A 20,422-nucleotide genomic window follows, 5' to 3' on the forward strand; every position below is an offset into this window, starting at 1 on the left:
GAGTGGGATGGATCTGAAGGGATTCAACCAATTGCCTTTGAAGAGGAGTCTCAAGACTCCGAAAGTGTTGGGCCACTAAATCATTCTCAGTGCATTTCTTCTTATCTTGGCCAAAGACTACCACCATTTGGCTTTTTCAGCTCCGTTATAAACAACACCAAGAAAGTGCTCTTTCGCTCTGTGCTGTGGTCTTTGTCTCGTCCAGTTCCTAGAGTCATCCAACTCATGCATTTATTTCAGTCTCGCCCAGCCATGCCAAACACTCGTGCCGATTTGGCAAAAGGACGCCAACCTAGGAGCCAGTTTCCCCTCCACAGATGTATATCCCTGGCTGGAACTTCGGAAAAGAACAGGCAACAAAGCTTTTAATCTTTAGCTTTCATTTTCTTCTGGTTTGGTACTCATCCAGTTAACAGCAGCCACTGGATGAGAGCCAAAGACCATTGTTGCCTGATGGCTCATGTGCTAGAAGATGCAGGGGGTCTCTCCACCCCACCCCCTCACCCAGGAATGGCATCTGTGCAGGCCCAAACACATCCCTGACATCCAGATTTCAATCCTTGAAGCTGCAAAGCTCCCGCAAGTCGCAGAAGATGAAATGCCATTTTAGCCAAAAGAAGAAGCCATTGGGACACAAGGCAGCCACTTCTTTTTGCCCAATTGTCACATTTCAATGGCTTGGCTTCTTCTTCAGCATGCTGAGTGCGCCATGGTTCAAGGTGGCCAAAGAGATGGGGAAGGAAGGACCACACAATATAAAAAATTAACTTATCGTTTCTTTATAAAACCAGAGTTGGTTAGAGAAAGAGAGAGAAGGGGGCTCATTAAGCCTTCACAATGGGGTATAGGAACATACGAGGTTGCCTTCTACTGAGTCAGACCACTGATCCATCAAGTACAGTATTGCTTGCTCTGACTGGCAGCCTCTCTCTTGGATTTCAGGCAGGGGTCTCTCTCCAGCCTTAACTGGAAATGCCAGAGGATGAACCTGGGAGCTTCTGCACACAAAGCAAAGGCTCTAGAACTGAGCTGTAGCACTTTCCCTAAAAGCAAAATAAAATTGCAATCCTAATGGTTCCAATATTTTTTTAAAAAAAATACAGAAAGCTGCTTTGTGCAAAGCTATACCAGTTGGTTCATCAAGCTCAACACTGCCTACACTGACTGGCAGCAGCTCTCCATGGTTTCAGACATCCTTGGAGATGCTGAGAATTGAACCTGGAAGCTTCTGCCTGCAAAGCCAAAGCTCCAACACCGAGCTACGACTCTTCCTCTGACTGGGAATGGAACGGGGACTTTGCCAGCTGTTTTTTGCTCTCTTAGCTGTCTCCTCAACCATTTGCTTCCCTCCTTCCTTTCAATCACTTGCTGTTTGGCTGACCAAATGGCATTCTGCAGCATGTATAATCAGGAGAGCAGAAAACTCCTCTGCTTTGGCAGCTTATTTCCCCTTCCCAAGTTGGGAAAGTCAGCTTTCCACCAGCCTCTTTTCTGCCACGAAAGGTTACCTTCAAAACACACCTAACATCCCCCAAGGATGACTGAGTATCTTGGAGCCACTCTCTGCCTTGCTGAACGTGTGTGTGTGTGTGTGTGTGTGTGAGAGAGAGAGAGAGAGAGAGAGAGAGAGAGGCTCCTTCCCTGACCATATTGCAGGAGTAGGGGAAGGGATGAATATTTCATGACAATAATTTTCATAATAAATAATTTTGCATAAAATGCTGCCACAGCCTGTTAGATTATCTGCAACATTCCTTGCTTGTTCACCGCCTCTTCCCTCTTTTAAAAGGCTGCCTGGAAAATGTGGATGTTTCAGAAAGCCTGAAAGAACTCTTCCTCCTGTGCCCAGCTGTCTTCAGAAAGTGCTGCATCACGTGGAAGAAGAAGGGCCAGGGCCGGCCTACCCATGAGGCAGCGTGGGGAGATTGCCTCAGGTGGCAGATCCTCCTGTCAGCAGCGGATCTCCATGCCTGTTTTCACTGTCGCATGCCCACGTGCTGCCCACACCACCACCACACCACTACCATGGCAATCGCACACCTGCTTTTACTCCCCGGGCTGCCTCAAGCAGTGTACAGACATTTGGCATTTTTGGTTTTGCCTAAGGCAGCAAAATGTCCTGGTCTGGCTCCAACACGGACAGTCTCCTGTCAGACAGAATGGTTTTGTTGGTGTAAATTTCTCCCCTTCCTTTACCTGAAGTAGCCATAAAGGAAAGGACACAATATTTTGTTTTTTGTTTATATATCCTGAAATGTATCTTTGTTTTTCATCTGTCCTAAGTAATGGTTCAATAATGGCTTACCTGTGGTGGGTTTCATGCTTAATATGATGTAACACTATAACTAAGTTGTTACTGTAGGTTTGCCTTTTGTCAGTGTTTATTTGTCAATGTTTATTTGCTTCTCTGTTGCTGGAAAACCTTTCAGATTCATTGCTCTGGAGGTATGCACTACCAGGCATGTCCAAAGTCCATTTTGGGGGCCTAATCCGGCCCGGTTTAATCCAACCCCTGCGGCAGTTTATTTCCTGGGGTAAAATCCTAAAAAATCCCTCAACAACTTCATTCCTAAAAAAGGGTTAACAACTTCGGTCGGCCATTTGGTCGCTCCTCACAGCCTTTCTGGCCCTCTTTGGAAAAAGTTTGGACACCCGACGAAGAACTTTTTCTTTGTCAATGACCAATCTTATTAGTAAAAGTATAAATGTTTTTTTAAAAAAAAACAAGAAGAAGGCGCTGTATCCTGTGGATATTCCTATTTAGGCCTCTCAGAGGCAGGCTTTCTCTGTGGCAGGAGCAGGCACTGGCTGCATTGGGAATACACTGGTGAGAAAAACTGATGTCTGAATGCAGAGAAGCTCCAGGAGTCCCAGTGCTTTACCTAGGGTTGGGTTTCCTCAGAATGAAGGTCAGGGGAGATTGTGGTGTCTTTAGGATATATGGTTGTATTTACACATATACACAACCTGAGCATAGGATGGTGGTGCTCACAGCATTGACACTCCAACAGATCTCGCTTCCCTATTAATTTTCCAGGGAAGCCCCAAGTCACAGCTGTGGGGTCCTGCACAGATCAAGACATGTCTCTGTGTCTTCCAGCTGCCAGCATCAGCCCCAAACTCACATGCACACAAAGCCCTCCTTGGTTGTGAGCTGGGGGTGGGAAAATGCCTACCCATTTGTCTCTGTGGCAACAGAGCAATCTCTTTGGTCATGTAAATGTACTTAACCGGCCAGCTCAGCCCATTGCCTTACAAAGAAATATTGTCTGACCAGTTTACCAGGTTTATTCTTGTACAGTCTAACCCCACAGTTACAGGACAGCAGGTTTGGAAGAGACCCATGGGTATCATTCAGACTGGCCCCCTCCTGCAAACTGATAACAATACATCTATTTTCATTGTTCCTTAGATATGGCAGGTGTACATTTTCATCTGTCTAGCAGCACTTAATGAGTTTTGGCAGATTGTCTTATGTTGTACACCCTCTTGGTAACTTCTGTTTTCAAGGTGGAATATAAGAGAAATAAATAAAATTGCCGGCCCTGCCCACTCACAGGACAGGGACACCCCTCTGTCTGATCTATTTAATCTCACTTTAAATTGATATTTTAAATTGTGTTTGACTGGATCTTCCACAGTGCCTTGCTTTAATGGAATACTGTAAAAAAAGAAAATTTTTGTCACCGCCAAACATGCTCAGGAGGGCTCCTTGAAAATATGTGTTTGCTGAAACAATTATTTCTATTAATACATTCTTGACAGTTGGCTTCATGTTGAGATTGTTACATGCTGCCCCAATCTCAGAGCGGAGACAGACTCCAGGGTTTCCAAGCACCATACCATGGGTTTGGTTTCTTTGGAATGAAGGTCAGCAGAGATTTTGGTGTCTTTAGGCTACATGGTTTATTTACAGAGATATATATAAAACCTGAGCACAGGGTGGAGGGGGCTCACAGTGACTGAGATCTAGGTGTCTGTCTGTCTTTCAGCAGCTTCTAGCATTCAAGCTATTGTTCCCCATCTCTCAGTTGTAGCTATTGCAAGTTACCCCATTCCTGACATGCTGATGAGGGCACTTAAGTGGCTGGCAAATGTCATTGCCTTACAAAGAAACTTGCCTGACTGGTTCAGCAACCTCTTCTGCTAGATTATAACCCACTGGATACAGAATCACATGCCTGGAGGGGATCCAAGGATATCATCCAGAATGACCACCCCCAAAATCATAACACTATGCTCTCATGTTCTCTCCTCCCTCCCTCCTTCCAAATTTTCTCTTTTTTCTAATTGTTCATTAAATTAATTTCCAGTTTCCATTTGAAATCTGTGTGTCAACTGTCCTAGCCTCCAGAGGGTCTTAGATTGGTGGGCTCTCCAGGGTCTGCACAGAATTGAACCTGTGCTCCATCCATCACCACCCAACTCTGATTCAATGTTTTTTTTTAATTAAGAGTGTATTCAGTGAAATTTTACTCAGAGGCAATCCACTGAAGTCAATAAACACAACTAAATTAGGTCTATTAATTTCAGTAGCATTACTATCAGTAAAACTCGGTAGCATACCACCCTAAGGTGGAATCTACACACATATAAAAAATGCTGTGAAAATGTTTTTTTAAAACGTTTTGAAAAATACATTGAATTTTGCATAGCTCACTCTCGCCATCTCGTGTCACATTTGTATATTGCACTTTACAACACATTTAAAACGTTTTATTTGCAGCTGAGTCCTAAGTTTTCTTTAAAAGGTTGGGAGGGCAGGAGATGTTGGAGTTAGTATCCTGAGTTTGCAAAATATATCAAGGCACAAACTGCATTACAAAGGATTTTGTATTTTCCTTCCTCCACTCAATCCCCCTTCAAGGAAGGCTGTGAGAATTATGTCCTAAACATGTGCACCAAATTGTGTTCAGTCACGCTACTGAATCACAGCCCCACCCACAAAGCAACACAGCAAAACCTAGTTTATCTAAAAGCCTAATTTAGAATGGCCAAATATGAATTTGTTTCAGGGTGTGGTGATGTTATAATCTCCACTGCACACTCTCTCTCATGCAACCCCACACCTGCTCACAGTGAAAGCCGGAAAGATTTGCGGAGCCCAAATACAAGAAGTCAGGCCCCTAATCACCCTCATCTCCTCTCCCCCCCAGCTCCCATATCCATTTAGTATTAAGCCTGGAAAAAGCCTCTTGAAATGGAATTTAAATAATTGTTTTCAGCACTTGTCCTCATTCAGCCAATTACAGCATAACATTGCATATTTTAAAAGAATATTCATTAGATTCAAAGCTGCAATATGAATTGCCTAGTCTCCCTCCAAGATGCCTTGCTCTGGATGAGTGTGCCTTCCTTCTAGGAACAGCAGATCATGAATAATACGGTCGCCATGTGACACGTCTCCAAGATTTGCTTTGGGCTAAGTCTCTTCTCTGGAAGGAGAGTAAGATGCTGAGGGTTGTAAATTTTGATGCTATTTATATAGAAATGATGGGGGGGACCCATCCTCCATCCTTCTTCTTTACTAAGAATATATCATGAATTAAGGTGTCTCTGAGAGCTTTCACCTCAACCCATATTGGGGGTTCTTTTGCTGGGCAGGGGGTGGCTCCGGTCCTCCAGAGAAAGTTTTTCTTCCTCTCTCATAACACCAACTTGGATGGCTCTGAAAGAGAATTGGACAAATTCAGAGAGATAATAGGCTACCAGTGGCTACTTCTGTGTATCTGAAGAAGTGTGCATGCACACGAAAGCTCATACCAAGAACTAACTTAGTTGGTCTTTAAGGTGCTACTGGAAGGAATTTTTTTGTTTTGTTTTGACTATGGCAGACCAACACGGCTACCTATCTGTAAGTGGCTACTTAGCCACTCTGGCTATGGTCTCCACGGTTGGAGGCAGGTTGCCTCTAAATGACAGTTGCTGGGGACTGTGCTGCTGCGGTGGCATCTGTCTGAGGCAGTCATGCTTCTGAGTAGAAAACTCTGAAGTGGAATATAGTCTCAAGAATGGATTTTGCAAACCAGTGTGAGCTTCATTAATGTGTTACCCTGAAATTCTGGGGGGCCCCCCAACTGATGCCAAAGTTTTGTGCTAGTTTTGTGGTATTCTGTGCTGCAAACCCCACGCTTCGTGCCGCCGCCCCCGCCCCCCGAGTAATTGACACTCAAACCTCAAAACCCAGCCTTGCCCGATTGGCTCCAAACTGGTGCCAAAGTGGTGTGCTGGTTTGGCGCCATTTTGTGCTGCAAGCCCTGCTTTCTGTGCCACCCCTGAAACTGAGTAATGGACACTCAAATGGGGGACCATGGGTACGCCCCCAAACCCAGCCTTGTCCAATTGACTGCAATCTGTTGCCAAAATTGTGTGCTGGTTTCAAACCCTTCTGCGCATGTGTTGTCTCTACTTATGGTCTCTGTCCGTGGTGCTCAGGAGCATAGCAAACGTAAAGAAACAGATGCAGGAGAAAAACAGCCTACCCTGTGCCTTATGCTACTGATGTATGGCCTGGTTGTTACAGTTATCTCCTTTGACCCGGCCTCCAATGAGAGGTGAGCCCTGCCCTCCAAGAATCCCGGGAATAAAAATTCATGGTAAGAATTGCTGTTTCCCCCCCAGAGGTTCCTGGAGGGCAGTTCTGGTATGGGAGGTAGCAGGCTGTAGTATGTATGGGCGGGAAGGGAGAAATGGGCACGGACTGACTACCTGCCAAAGTACTTTTCTCCCAAAGCTTATGTTGGCCGAGGCCCATGAACCTATCTTACAGTGCTTGGCAAATGTGTGCATGGAGACCCACACGGCTGCCCTGCAAATTTACACAATGGGGAAGCTTCCTCAAATATGGCAGAGGAGGCTGCTCCCCTGAGGGAGGGAGCAGTCAGCCCCCCAAAGGGAACTTCCCCAAGGCCTGATAGGCTTGGGCGATGGTTTCCTTGAGCACCTTGGAAATGGTGGAGGTGAATACCTTCCACCCCACTGTGACACCCCCAAATTAAACAAATAAAGTTTCTGATTTCCAGAATGCTGCTGTTCTGTCTATGTTGAAACAGAGAGCCCTGCATACATCTAAGGTGCGACAGTCCACCTCCTCAGGTGTTTTAAGGTTGGGGTAAAAGGAGGGAGGAACCACCTCCTGGGCCCTGTGGAACCAAGAACTGATCTTGGGGACAAAGGTTGGATCTGGTCTGAGAACTACCTTGTGCTGATGAAATGAGCATAGGTGTGAATCGGAGGACAGGGCCTCCAACTTCAATACCTGGTTTGGGGGGGTGATTGCTACTAAAAGCACTGCCTTGAGCATGAGAAATTTGGTTTCACAAGTCATCATTGGTTAGAACGAGAGTCCCGTCAAGGCCAATAATAGATTTTTATTCCACCCCCAGACAATACATTGGCTTTATGCCAATTGTGGATAGCAGCCAATGTTGCCTGGCCTTGTGTAGACAGGGATGCTTCTGCAATTGTCATGAAAATTTATCCTGGGATTCTGAAATTCCAGCCCATGGGAAGCTGCTTTACATCAAACCAGACCATTAGTCAATCCAGCGCTGACCCTGCTTGCTCTTTGGTGCTGACACCTGCCTTATTCTCTGACGTTGCCTCCTGCTGCCTTCAGATCCAGGTTACGCTCGGCTCCTGCCTCCCAGCCCCTGACTCTCTCCATGGCGTTGCCCATGGGCTAGCCCTGATGAAACACACTGACCAGCAGGCTTCTGGGAAATCTAAATGCTAGCCCCATCCCCAGGGGGTAAAAGCTGTAAAAGCCCCAAATTAAATGAGATCCCGCTGAGGAGCTGGAGCAGCTGTGCTGATGTCGGGCCTGCTCCCAGGGCAAGCAGTAAAATGGTTGCAAGTGTAACCTCCACTGGAAGTGTGGCGTCCTTTATTTGCAGTCCTAGGCTGGCCTGGTAGCTTCTTGCAGGAGAAAGGGTGGCTCATGGAAGCAGCTCGTGGCATCAGCACCTGTGTAAGGAGGCCTCACATTTCAGGCTTTATAAATATTTATTTATTTATTTATTTATTTATTTGTTTTATTTTATTTTATTTAATGAAATGAAATGTATGTACTTTAGCCACCTCATGAGAAGAGAAGACTCCCTGGAAAAGACCCTGATGCTGGGAAAGATGGAGGGCACAAGGAGAAGGGGACGACAGAGGATGAGATGGTGGGACTTTGCGAAAATAAAACCCCTGCGTCCAGTCACGCTTCCATTGCGCAGCTCTGTTCAGAAGCTGACCTGGCAGGGGAGCAGAGTCGCAGCAGTCCTGGGTCCGTGTGAGATGAGGGATAAATCAAGTCCAGAGACAGTTCGGTTCTTATCTCTAGAAGCGTTTATTTACAAGCCATAAATCAGTCTCCTCCATCGGAACTTGGAGGCATTCTCAGCCGTGCTCCAAAAGCACACTCGCAGCTTCTGTGCCAAGCTGCTGCTCAGTGAGAAGTGAAAGTAAGTCTGAACGCAGAGAGACTCTGTGACTCACTGCTCTGTGACAAGCTCCTCCTTCTACTCCTCCTCCTCCTCCCAGATACAGGACATCTCGGAGTTCTGACCCTGTCAGTTCCAAACTCCACACCCCCTCTTGTCCTGCATCTGGGGACAATAGCCAACAATGCTTTCCCCATACACAGACCCTCACAGAACTCCTCGTGCTTCTGGAAGGTCAATGGTTTTGTGAAACCATCAGCGAGGTTCTTTGTTGAGGGACAGTATTTCAGAGCAACTAGCCCCTCATGAACGCTCTGACATACATTTCGGAACCGTATGTCCAAATGTTTGGTCCTCGCCTTGAATTGCCCTGTCTCAGCCAACTTGAGGCATGGTTGATTGTCTTCATGCACCACAACGGGCAGACAATTCTCTCCACAGATTTCCTCGACCAAACACACATAGAACTCCAGTTCTCTGCAAACCTCTGATAGCGCACTGAACTCAGCTTCAGTAGATGAAAGCGCTATGAGACTTTGCTTCCGGGACCTCCACCCAATCACTGAGTCCCCAAACTTCACCACTAGGCCTGACACTGATTTGCGGTCCTCAAGGTTTGCCCAATCCGAATCCACCCAGGCAGTCAGCTTGACATCACCCTCAGCTGACATCTTGAGGCAAATGTCTTTGGTATCTTGCAGGTAACATAGCACCCGCTTAACACCATTCCAGGCCTGCACACTAGGACTTGAAGCTTCTCTACTGAGCAGATTGACAGCAAACGCTATGTCTGGTCTGCTCCACTGTGACAGATACAACAGACTACCCAGAGCTGACTGAAAGAGTTCAGTATTTTCACATTTTTTCATCTTTGGTGGACTTGCCCGAAGATTAAGGCATTCTGGGAAATGATCTATAATGAACTTAAAAAGGTATTTAAATATACTTTCCCCAAGAAACCAGAGGCCTTTCTCTTGGGTATTGTCGGCCAAGGGGTGTTAAAGACGGATATAACTTTCTTTATGTATGCTACAACAGCAGCTAGAATACTCATTGCGAAGTACTGGAAGACGCAAGAACTACCCACACTGGAAGAATGGCAGATGAAGGTGATAGACTATATGGGCTTGGCAGAAATGACGAGCAGAATCCGAAACCAGGGAAGAGAAGCAGCGCAAGAAGAATGGAAAAAATTCAAGGACTATTTAAAGAAATATTACAAAGTTAATGAAAGTTAGAATGATGTTGGACTGGAAAGTAAATGGTTACTATTAGTAATGGTTAAGACAAGGAGAATAAGGAAGAATAGTCTAAATTTAAATTAAAATAAGGGAAGATTTGCTGAACAATCAATAAGAATTTGGAAAACAGAAAGGGGAAGCATGAGGAAGTCGGGGAAGATGGGATATGAAATTAGGATATGAAATGATACATGTTTTTTGTTCTGTTTTCTGTTTTTTTGTATGTTTATGTTCGTTGTATTGTGTTTAAATGGAAAATAAAAATATTATATAAAAAAAAAAGAAAGAGTTCAGTATTTTCGAACACCACGCGTTCTACTTGCTGACACTCCTTCACGTACCCAGTCTCCATGGGTGATCTGGCACCTGCACAATCAGACATCCTGAACTTCTCAAGCAACTGCTCAATCTTACCTTTCTGGCGAAGCAAAAAGCTTCCATCACTTGCTCTTGTGATCTCTACGCCTAGATAGGACTTGACATCTCCAAGTTGCTTCAGCTTGAACCGCTTTCCAAGCTCCTTAGCAAACTTCTCTACCTGTTCACCTGTCCTTGTCATCAACAAGATGTCATCAACAAACACCTGGGCTACTTGCTGTTGCAAGCCTGAACCTCTAATGTAAAGACAACTGTCTGCAAGAGATCTCTTAAAACCTAGCTTTTCTAAGGCTTCATGTAGGCACATATTCCAATTCCTGGCAGATTGGCGTAATCCATAGATGGATTTGTGCAACCGCCACACGACGCCTGGCTCACTGACTTCAAACCCTGGAGGAGGACGCATGTACAACTCCTCCTGGAGATCTGAGTTCAGGTAGGCGACATCTACATCAAAATGGTTCACCTTCCAACCTCTCTGTGCTGCTATTGCCAAAAGCGTTCTCAAAGTCTCCACCCTTGAGGTCGGCGAATAGACCTCTGTGAAGTGAACTCCGCGTCTCTGTGTAAATCCACGTGCCACTAATCTCGCTTTATACTGTGGTTCTCCTGCTTCTGTGGGTTTAAGTCGGTAAACCCATCTGCAGCCCACAGCTTGCTGGTTAGCCGGCAGCTGTGTGAGTGAGAACACTCCAAGAGACTTCATTGAATTCATCTCCTTCTGCATCGCCTCATGCCATTTGCTGGCTTCTTCCCGAGGCAACTTCTGAACATCCTCAAAGGATTCAGGTTCACATCTAGCCACACCAACCCAGACACTCGTGGCTTCATACCTTTCAGGTGGCTTCCCTTTGGTTGATCTTGCTGACCTCCTCAGCGTGAATTCTGGAACTGCGCCTGAATCACCTGGATCAACCCTACTATCCTCTGTGTCAGAATCATCCCCCTCTGACCTGCTGCGCCGTTTAGGGCGAACAGCTGGTTCTGCTGGCGAGGATGGTTGACTTCTTGGCTCAGACTTGACAGAGACCTGTGGAGGGGTCCTGGGACTTCCCTTTGGTGAGACACGGAGCCTCTCCCTTGGAGATCCCGGCTCTGGACTCTGTGGCTGTGGACTGTGCATCTCAGCAACAGGTTCAGCCTCGCCCTCTTCTTCTTCCTCATCTGAGTCTACCAGAACATCTGGATTCCCGTGAAGACGCTTCCACCCACTCTGCTTGCAAAACTCAGCACTGCCGCTAATAAGCAGCTTGGACTGGTTGCCAGCAGGGTATGCGAAACGCCACGCCTTTGAACCCGGCTCATAGCCTACAAAGATCATCTTCCTGGATCTTGGCTCACCTTTTCTGCGCATGGCCTTTGGAATGAGAACCCAAGCCGTAGATCCAAAAGTGCGCAGAAAATGCACTTTAGGCTGTTTCTTATGCAGCAGAAAGTATGGTGTGTCCCCTACACTGGAATTGAACACCCTGTTCTGCAAGAAACAAGCTGTTTTATAACTCTCAGCCCAAAAGCGCTGTGGCAGACCTGAGTCTGCCAACATAGCATTCGCTGACTCCTGTAGCGTGCGAAATTTTCTCTCTGCAACCCCATTCTGTTGCGGAGAGTGGGGGGCTGTCAGTCGATGACTGATACCCTTCTGCCTGAAGAACGATTGCAGCGCAGAACCTGTGAACTCCCCCCCACGATCAGATTGAAAGGAAATCACTTTGGTAGAGAACCGTAGCTCTACTGCTGTGATCCAATCCCTGATCAGTGCAGCTGCTTCTGACTTCTGTTGCAGCGCAAAAATCCATGAATGTTTAGAAAAATCGTCAACCAAAAGCAAAACCCACTTAGATCCAGCTAACGAAGGTGTCGGCATGGGCCCCGACAAATCTGCATGGACAAGTTCAAAGGGTTTACTGGTTTTCCTCTCAGACCTAGGGTATGAGCATGTTGTGACCTTTGATTGCTTACAGGCTTGACAATCTAGGTATTAGTCACATGCCTTGAACCTGCACCCAATGGTGTTGTCTGTGGCCTTCCTCACATATGACCACCCTACGTGTCCAAATCTCCTGTGCCATAAGTGGATACAATCATTGTGTGGTGGGACATTAGCACACTGCCCTTGGGCGTCGTCAATGGACTCTCCACTAGCCCCATTTTCCACCAGCCCCATTTTCCCACCAGCCCCATCTTCAATGGGCATCTCGACCAGAAAGAGCGTGCCTCTTCTCTGGACACTGTGGATCTTCTTCCCATCCCTGTAGAAGGAACACACATTGTTAGAAAACAAAACATCAAATCCAGCAGCCATAAGAGCTGGCACACTTAGCAGAGAGTGAGCAAGCTCTGGGACCACAAAAGCTTGCAGCCAATGATCTATAAAAGAACAATAAAGAAACCCAGATTCAGTCAGTGGTCTTTGAGACCCATCTGCTAAGGTAACATAGCGTCCAGTTTTAACTGTCTTGCAGTTCCTCAGGAGCCCTCTGGAGGTCACCAGACAATGCGAAGCTCCGGAATCCACAACGAGAGATAAAGAGTGTCTCTGGCTGTTTTCCAAAGATGCCATGCCGTTGCTCACGTTCCCATCGGTTGCCATGGCCACAGCCTCCCCCCGACTGAGGCTTTTGCCTTTTCTCAGAGACGCCATCGCAGCTGTGAGGTGATAAGACGCCTTGTCTTTGTTTTTCTCCTGGCCTGCTGCTTTCCCACGTCTTTGCTGGGAACCTGCCTTGGGAACCTGCTTTGTTGACATTCCACGCCGGCCGGTGTCCTTGGCAGCCTGGGCCTCTAGCGGATGCTTCCCAGCGCTGTTGGACGTCGTCTCAAAGCACAAACAACTTTCAAAGCCTTTCACTTTCTCAGAGCTCTTGGAATGGCCTACCTGGCCTGCCCCCCCACTCTTTCTTGGGGTGCCCTCTTCCACAGCTCTCAGCTGCTCTCCAGCACACAGACGTGTCGAAGCAGAGAAACAGCTTCCCGGAACAGCCCCCTCTGGTGTGGCTCTCCCTTCAGCCTGGGGCTTGCTCCCTTGGCCCTCGGCTTCCTCCCGGCCCTTGGCTCCTGCTGAGCTTTCGCACAGACTCCTCAGCACCTGCCAGGTGGCCTTAGCCGATTTAACACCCTCCAGGTAGGGCAACAGCAAAGCGTCCACACTTGCTTTCAAGAAGCAAAGCTCTCTCTGCTCTCTCTCACTCAGCAGAGCATGCATGGGTGGGGCCGGCTCCTTCTGGACTGGACTCCAGAGCCCTGTGGCCACAAACCACCCCCTTGCTCCTCTTGACCAGGCCTCCCAGTTGGCCCCATTCAGCCTTTCGAAGGGGATATTGAAGCTCTCATGGCCCTGCTGTGCGGCAGCCATCTTCCTCCCCCCGGGGCTTCAGCGTACTCACAAGTTTGCCAGCAAGCCGGACTCTCGAAGCAGCCGTTCCTTCTGGCCTTTGGCTTCTCTCTCCGGCATCTCCCTTCTGCCCTTTCCTGGCAGGAGATTACAGCAAATCGACGCTGGCAGCCTTCTCCCTTCTCACACTTGGCAGGAAACACGTACTTCCATAACCTTTGCGAAAATAAAACCCCTGCGTCCAGTCACGCTTCCATTGCGCAGCTCTGTTCAGAAGCTGACCTGGCAGGGGAGCAGAGTCGCAGCAGTCCTGGGTCCGTGTGAGATGAGGGATAAATCAAGTCCAGAGACAGTTCGGTTCTTATCTCTAGAAGCGTTTATTTACAAGCCATAAATCAGTCTCCTCCATCGGAACTTGGAGGCATTCTCAGCCGTGCTCCAAAAGCACACTCGCAGCTTCTGTGCCAAGCTGCTGCTCAGTGAGAAGTGAAAGTAAGTCTGAACGCAGAGAGACTCTGTGACTCACTGCTCTGCGACAAGCTCCTCCTTCTACTCCTCCTCCTCCTCCCAGATACAGGACATCTCGGAGTTCTGACCCTGTCAGTTCCAAACCCCAATGTTCTCGAAGCTACCAGCATGAGTTTGGCCAAAATGCGGGAGGCAGTGGAAGACAGGAGGGCCTGGCGTGGTCTGGTCCAGGGGGTCACGAAGAGGCGGACAGGACTAAACGACTAAACAACAACAACAACACTGCAAAACAAAAACAAACCCAAACCTCCAAGCAGTTTACAAAAAGAATAAAAACAATGAATCTATTAGTATAAACAATTAAAACATTCAGAAAACTAAAACCATCAATGCAAAACTACAAAACACATCAACATTCTGGGTAGGCTTGTTGAAACAAAAATGTTTTTAGCAGGCACCAAAAAGAGTACAGTGATGGCACTTGCCTGGTATCAATAGGCAGGGAGTTCCAACGTGTAGGTGCTGCCACACTAAAATATCAGCTTCTTAGAAATGTGGAATAGGTACACTGTGGCACTTGCAACAGCGCCAGTTCTGCAGATTGAGGCAGACAAGTAGATGTACGTAGAGTAAGGCAACCTCGCAGGTAAAGTGTGTCCACATTGTTAGGGGCTTTGTGTACACATAGTCACCCCTTGAAGCTGGCCCTGTGCAAATGTCTGCATGTACAAACTCGACACACTTTCAGGCAAGGTGGAAGCGTATTTGAAGAATGTCATTCCCCAAACCTCAGAAATCTCAACCAGCAGCATTCCTCATGGGGTTCTCATGCATCCTATGAAGATTTGCGCTTGTCATCCCTGAAAGAGTTACATCTATTAATGTAATCTAGAATACAGATAAGCCTCGTTCGTAAGGAGCACTTGATGGCTGTTTTGTCAAACAAACGGCTGCATCTGTTTAAGCTGCCATTTCAAATCGCTTTTAGGCATATCGGTCCCTCACTGCTTCCTCCAAATTGATCTTGGGGCAGGGAGGTGTCTTCTTATTCCCATCGTTGCAAAGTGCTGGTGTTGTGTGCAACTAGGACTAGGAAGGCCCTGTTCCAAAGCCCCTCTCACCCATGAAGCTCACCGGGTAACCATAGAACCACAGAGCTGGAAGGGCCCCTGAGGGTCATCTAGTCAAACCCCAATGCAGAAATCACAACTAAAGAAACCCTGACAGATGGCCATCCAACCTTTGCTTAAAAACCTCCTGTGAAGGAGACTACTAGTGAGACACACCTTAGAGCCAGTGTGCTCCTGCCTCCTTGATCCTGCCGCCTGATTTCTTCTTTGGTCCTGACTGCTGGATTTCCAGTCCTGGCCAGCAGCTTGCCCTGCTGCTCCTGGCTCCCCTCCAACTGGTGCCCACAGCTCAGCTGACCCTGACCTACTGTAAGGCATATTCAGATATTCCTTCCTAGGAAATGAGGGCAGGAAGAATGGTCCCTTTCCAGCTCAGCTGTATTGTTTCAGCAGAAAAGTGCCGCAGCAAGTTCCCTTTGTAGGTGATGCCAGCTTAATCAATCATCCCGAAGCCCCGGCAGGCATGAAGCAGAGAAGGGCTCTTCTGCAGTGTGCATCCAGCCTGCCCCCAGTTCTCTCCAAAGGGGCCTAATTCATCACTCCCTTAACCACAGAACCAAGGGCATGCATTGCGCTCCAAGGCGCACAGAGACACACACGTTTCCAGGTGGCGGCTGTTTGCAGTCCCCCACCCTGTTTGAAAACCAGGAAAGGGGCAGACCATAACACTGGAGCAAAAACACACATGCCAACTTGCTTCTTAAGAGCTGGGGGCCCATGGCGGAGGAAACTTAGGTTTTGCTTGCAATATTTCATTCCTGAAAATGATGGGACGCTTAAAAAGATGAATTAATCCAGCTGTGGAAATAAACAGTTGCAGAGCACACAGCAGAGATAGGATCTGAGCCTCCATTTCTTTTTATCTGGTTATGCACATAAGAAGAGCCTGCTGGACCATCTTTTTACATATTTTATGTATTTCATATAATTTATACACCACTCCGTTACTTTAAAAGCCCTTAATGCATTTTACAAAAAGGATCAAACAATAAAATTAACAATAAGAAAAATCAACACCTATAATCTAAGACTCTTGAAAAGTTATAACAATAGACTAAAAACAGATTAAATCTAGTCCAACCAGATGCCTTTGAGAAATCTGTAAGCAGGACCTGAGCACAAGAGCAACACTCTCCCCTCCTGTGGCTTCCAGCATTACTGCCTGCTGGTTACCTGCTATGGTCCGTGGACAGATGCAATAAAGATTATGCATTCATAAATAAGGGGCACTGGACAGTGGTGTTCTGAACCCATATATTCCCTGTAGTTTTCCAGGACTGAGGAGCTTGGATAGATGGAGTGGGCAACTAAGAGAAGGTGAGCAAGTAAGAAGCCTTTTCCCTTTCTTGACCTAAGTAGTCAAAAACTGACCACAAGATCCACTTCTCCATCACATCCACGGCTCTCTTCTCCCACTGATCCTCCTTCATCCTTTAAAGCCAGCCCCACATTTTGGCTGCTCCAGGGGACTGCAACACACAATCTGAAAGACACGAGCAAATATCCTTTGTAATACAGAAAAGGCCTTTGCATGCAGTCCAAGCTTTGGGACCCAGAATCCTCTCTGGCAACCAAATGAAGGTGGGGAAAGAGTCAGACAACTCTTGGATCGTATCTACTGACTCTGGATATGGAGGTTCCATTGAGCTGTAATGGATTTCAGCCACATGATAAAACTTGCCTCCACTAATCCATCTAATCCCCATTGTGACACCATCTTGCTGCAGTGAATTTGAGAGGCAAATGATGAATTGTGAGGCACAACACAAGAAAGTTTCATAGAGTGGAGAAGATCTCCAATTAGCGCCTTCTTAGCTTTAAATCTGAGTTTGAAGCTGCCACATGTCAGTGCAGACACCATTGCACTGCATCCCTGCCAGCCACCCCTTTCCACTTTGGGGGTGACTGATTGTGCCACAGAAGCATCATGTAGGAATGCCTCGGAGGGGCGGACGTACAGAGCCCCTTTGCTCCCCAATCCAGTGGAGCTCAAGTTCACACCTCCCAAGCTGACACCAGCTAAATTTAGCCAAGCACAATGGATCCGGCTGTGTTTTGTGGGAAATAAACAAAAAGCCTCATTAAGGCTGCTGCACAAATGCTTCTTCATCTATATTTAATAAGATTTTTTAAAATAAAAAAATGTTTCCCAACCCTGTTCTCAGCAACAGAGTCTGAAAAAGCTCATGTGCAAAGCTTTGGAGAACAATGAGGTTTGGAATTAAGAGTGCCGGCTCCTTGGGGGCAGAGACATTGTTTCACATAAGGTACTCGGTCAAGTGTCATCCATACAAGGAAGAAAGGACCTGCATCAACAACCGTTATTTGTATCACATGTTGTTAAATTCCATTTCAATTTATTCCATTTATTATTACTTCCCACTGCCATAAGAAGCCCCAAAGTGATTTATGGAAACAATAACATCCAAAATATACAATACAAGTTCATTATATTGAAACAAATATATTAAATTTGTTCATCCAGAAAAATCACTCAACACCATAAAATAACCACCACACCCATATAAGAATGATCAGGGAAAATAAACAACCAAAAGCTAGACTATTGGCACCATCCAGATGCCTAGAAAAATAAAAACACACTTACCTGATGGCAGAAAGATGGCAAAGCCTGTACTTTGTGAATTGTATTTTAATATTTTGCTGGAAGCCGCCCAGAGTGGCTGGGGAAACCCAGCCAGATGGGCAGGCTATAAACAATAAATTGTTGTTGTTGTTGTTGTTGTTGTTGTTGTTGTTGTTGTTGTCCAAGGAACAGCAATCCATAATTGGGGAGCCACCACAGAAAAAGTCTGTTCCTTCATTGCCACCCTCCAGACACTTCTCAGAAGGGGCAAAACAACAATTGCTTACAGCAGTTTTGCTGGCAAGGACCCAACAAACCTGTTATAAGCAAACACTTCCCTGAATGAGGACACAGTTTTGTAGATTTTAATACTGACCCACTATGGGAGCCAATCTTGATTGGAAAAGGTAGGGTGTAAATAAATAAATGCTATGGGCACGGCTGTTTGCCTTCAAGTTGGCCTGCATCAGATGGGATCCATAGTGTGCTTTTTAACATTCTCCCACCTCTTGACTTTGCAGTGCCCCCCACACACATGCTAAAAAACTCACTGGCCATATTTGCACATCACTGGTAAACTAGAAACCATGACTCACATTTTATTTGCTCCTTCCCACTTCTACCTACTCATGCTGGGTGGAAACAAACCATGAAGCCTGGCTGAGCATTGTATCTGCCCCAGGGTTTGTGGTTCATTTCGCTGCATGCAACCCCAACCCAATACGAACTATGGTTTGCGCTTGGCCGGTTACTGGATGTATAGCTAAGCCAAGATTGCAGTTTGGTCCCTCTCTGCATGAGCTGGAAGGAGACAAACAGCCCAGATCATGGACTTCACAGCAAGCAGTTAACTATGGGTTACCATGACGTGTGACTGGGACGCGGGTGGTGCTGTGGGTTAAACCACAGAGCCTAGGACTTGCCGATCAGAAGGTCGGCGGTTCGAATCCCTGCAACGGGGTGAGCTCCCGTTGCTCGGTCCCTGCTCCTGCCAACCTAGCAGTCTGAAAGCACATCAAAGTGCAAGTAGATAAATAGGTTCCGCTCTGGTGGGAAGGTAAATGGCATTTCCGTGCGCTGCTCTGGTTCATCAGAAGCGACTTAGTCATGCTGGCCACAGGACCCGGAAGCTGTACGCCGGCTCCCTCGGCCAGTAAAGCGAGATGAGCGTCGCAACCCCAGAGTCGGCCATGACTGGACCTAATGGTCAGGGGTCCCTTTACCCCTTTACCTTACCATGACGTGTAAACTGGGCCACTGTGGCACCTGTTCATGAGAAAAGAGAGCTCTGCTGGATCAGGTCAGAGGCCCATGGGGTTCTCACAATGCCCAGCCAGTTGCCAATGGGGCAGGGGTGCCAACTTGAATGAAATATTGTGGGGGCCCTGGTAAGGCCCGCCCTGCATAACTGATCACATGACGCAGTGCACACACACACACACCATTTGAATGTGAATGACCATCAATTGGGGGGGGGGCCTGCCCCCTGAAATATAGGAGTTGGCTCCTATGCAATGGGGTAACCACAAGCAAGGCCATGGGCACACTTATTGTCTCCCAATGGTGCTTACCAGAAGCAATGGTGCTTACCAGGGATCTCCTCCTCCTCCAGTAACTTGTTGAATCCTCTTTTAAAGCCATCCTAGTTAGTGGCAGCAAATCCCATTGTTCACCCAGGCCGTCTGCATACTGGCCTAAAGAGACTGGCCTTCCTTCCTATATGGCATCATTCTGTGGGTTTCAGCTGCAGCCCACATTGAGATCCAGTCTCAACTGGGGAAGCGGGCCACAAATTCAATACAGAAGTGCTGGAGTCATGTCTCAGTGCTCATTTGAGCACTTATGTGTAGGTCACCTTCAAGCACTACTCACTGCATCAGCTCTAGTCTTCCCCTTGGGGCAGACCCCAAAGATTCACCTGCTTTCTCATGGCTGGAGCCTTTGTCCCTCCCCCCCTCCTCCGTGTAGCTTACTTGGAGGATGTTGCATTGGGTATAATGTGGTTTGCATCCAAGTAGGCCGGCCTCAGACCGCATCAATCTCCTGCTTTTTAGCCTTCTCTCAGGCCAAAATGCAGCAAAAGGCTGCAACTCTCTGGTGCACCTGTTCATTTGGGCTTATCTCCTTGAAGAGGCTGGTCCTTCTGAAATAGGATTTGCCTATTGGGCAAGATAATAACAGAGGGAGTCACAGCAGTGCCATCTATTGGCTGCTCACAATGCAGGACACTGAAGTGAAATTCAAGTTATAGACCGTTGGAATAAGCACATGTTGTTGACTGAAGGAACAGACAGATAAAAATGAATGTTTGGTAATAATGCGGAGCTCCCCTGAGGCTGGCCCAACTTCTTATACTGCACAGATAAATAAAATGCAGCGGCTCATCTGCTCACTGGGACAGACTATTGCGGCCGTGTGATTGCCACTGTTAACTGGGCTGAATTTAAGGCCTGGTGTACAAAGGCTGTGGTCTAAACCACTGAGCCTCTTCAGCTTGCTGATCAGAAGGTTGGCGGTTCGAATCCATGCGACGGGGTGAGCTCCCATTGCACTGTCCCTGCTTCTGCCAACCTAGCAGTTCAAAAGCATACTGGTGTGAGTAAATAAACAGGTACTGCTGTGGCAGGAAGGGAAACGGCCTTTCCGTGCCCTCTGGCTTCCGTCATGGTGTCTCGTTGCACCAGAAGCAGTTTAGTCCTGCTGGCCACATGATCCGGAAAGCTGACTGTAGACAAACTCCGTCTCCCTCGGCCTGAAAGCGGGATGAGCCCCACACCCCATAGTCGCCTTTGACTGGATTTAACCATCCAGGGGTCCTTTACCTTACAAAGGCCTATACAGTCTGGGAGCAGGGTACC

General features: G+C 47.2%; 1 long non-coding RNA gene across 2 annotated transcripts in view; it reads left to right on the forward strand.

Annotated features, from left to right (window-relative positions):
• Positions 1-2,061: 2,061 nt before the first annotated feature.
• Positions 2,062-20,422, forward strand: part of LOC310749800 — a 59,508-nt gene continuing 41,147 nt past the window's right edge. For both annotated transcript variants that reach the window (XR_014541796.1, XR_014541797.1), the window contains exon 1: positions 2,062-2,072. This is a non-coding gene — a long non-coding RNA (uncharacterized lncRNA). The remainder of the gene's footprint in view (positions 2,073-20,422) is intronic.

The sequence above is a fragment of the Podarcis filfolensis genome, assembly GCF_964270895.1.
Source record: "Podarcis filfolensis genome assembly, chromosome: 14".
Lineage (NCBI taxonomy): Eukaryota > Metazoa > Chordata > Lepidosauria > Squamata > Lacertidae > Podarcis > Podarcis filfolensis.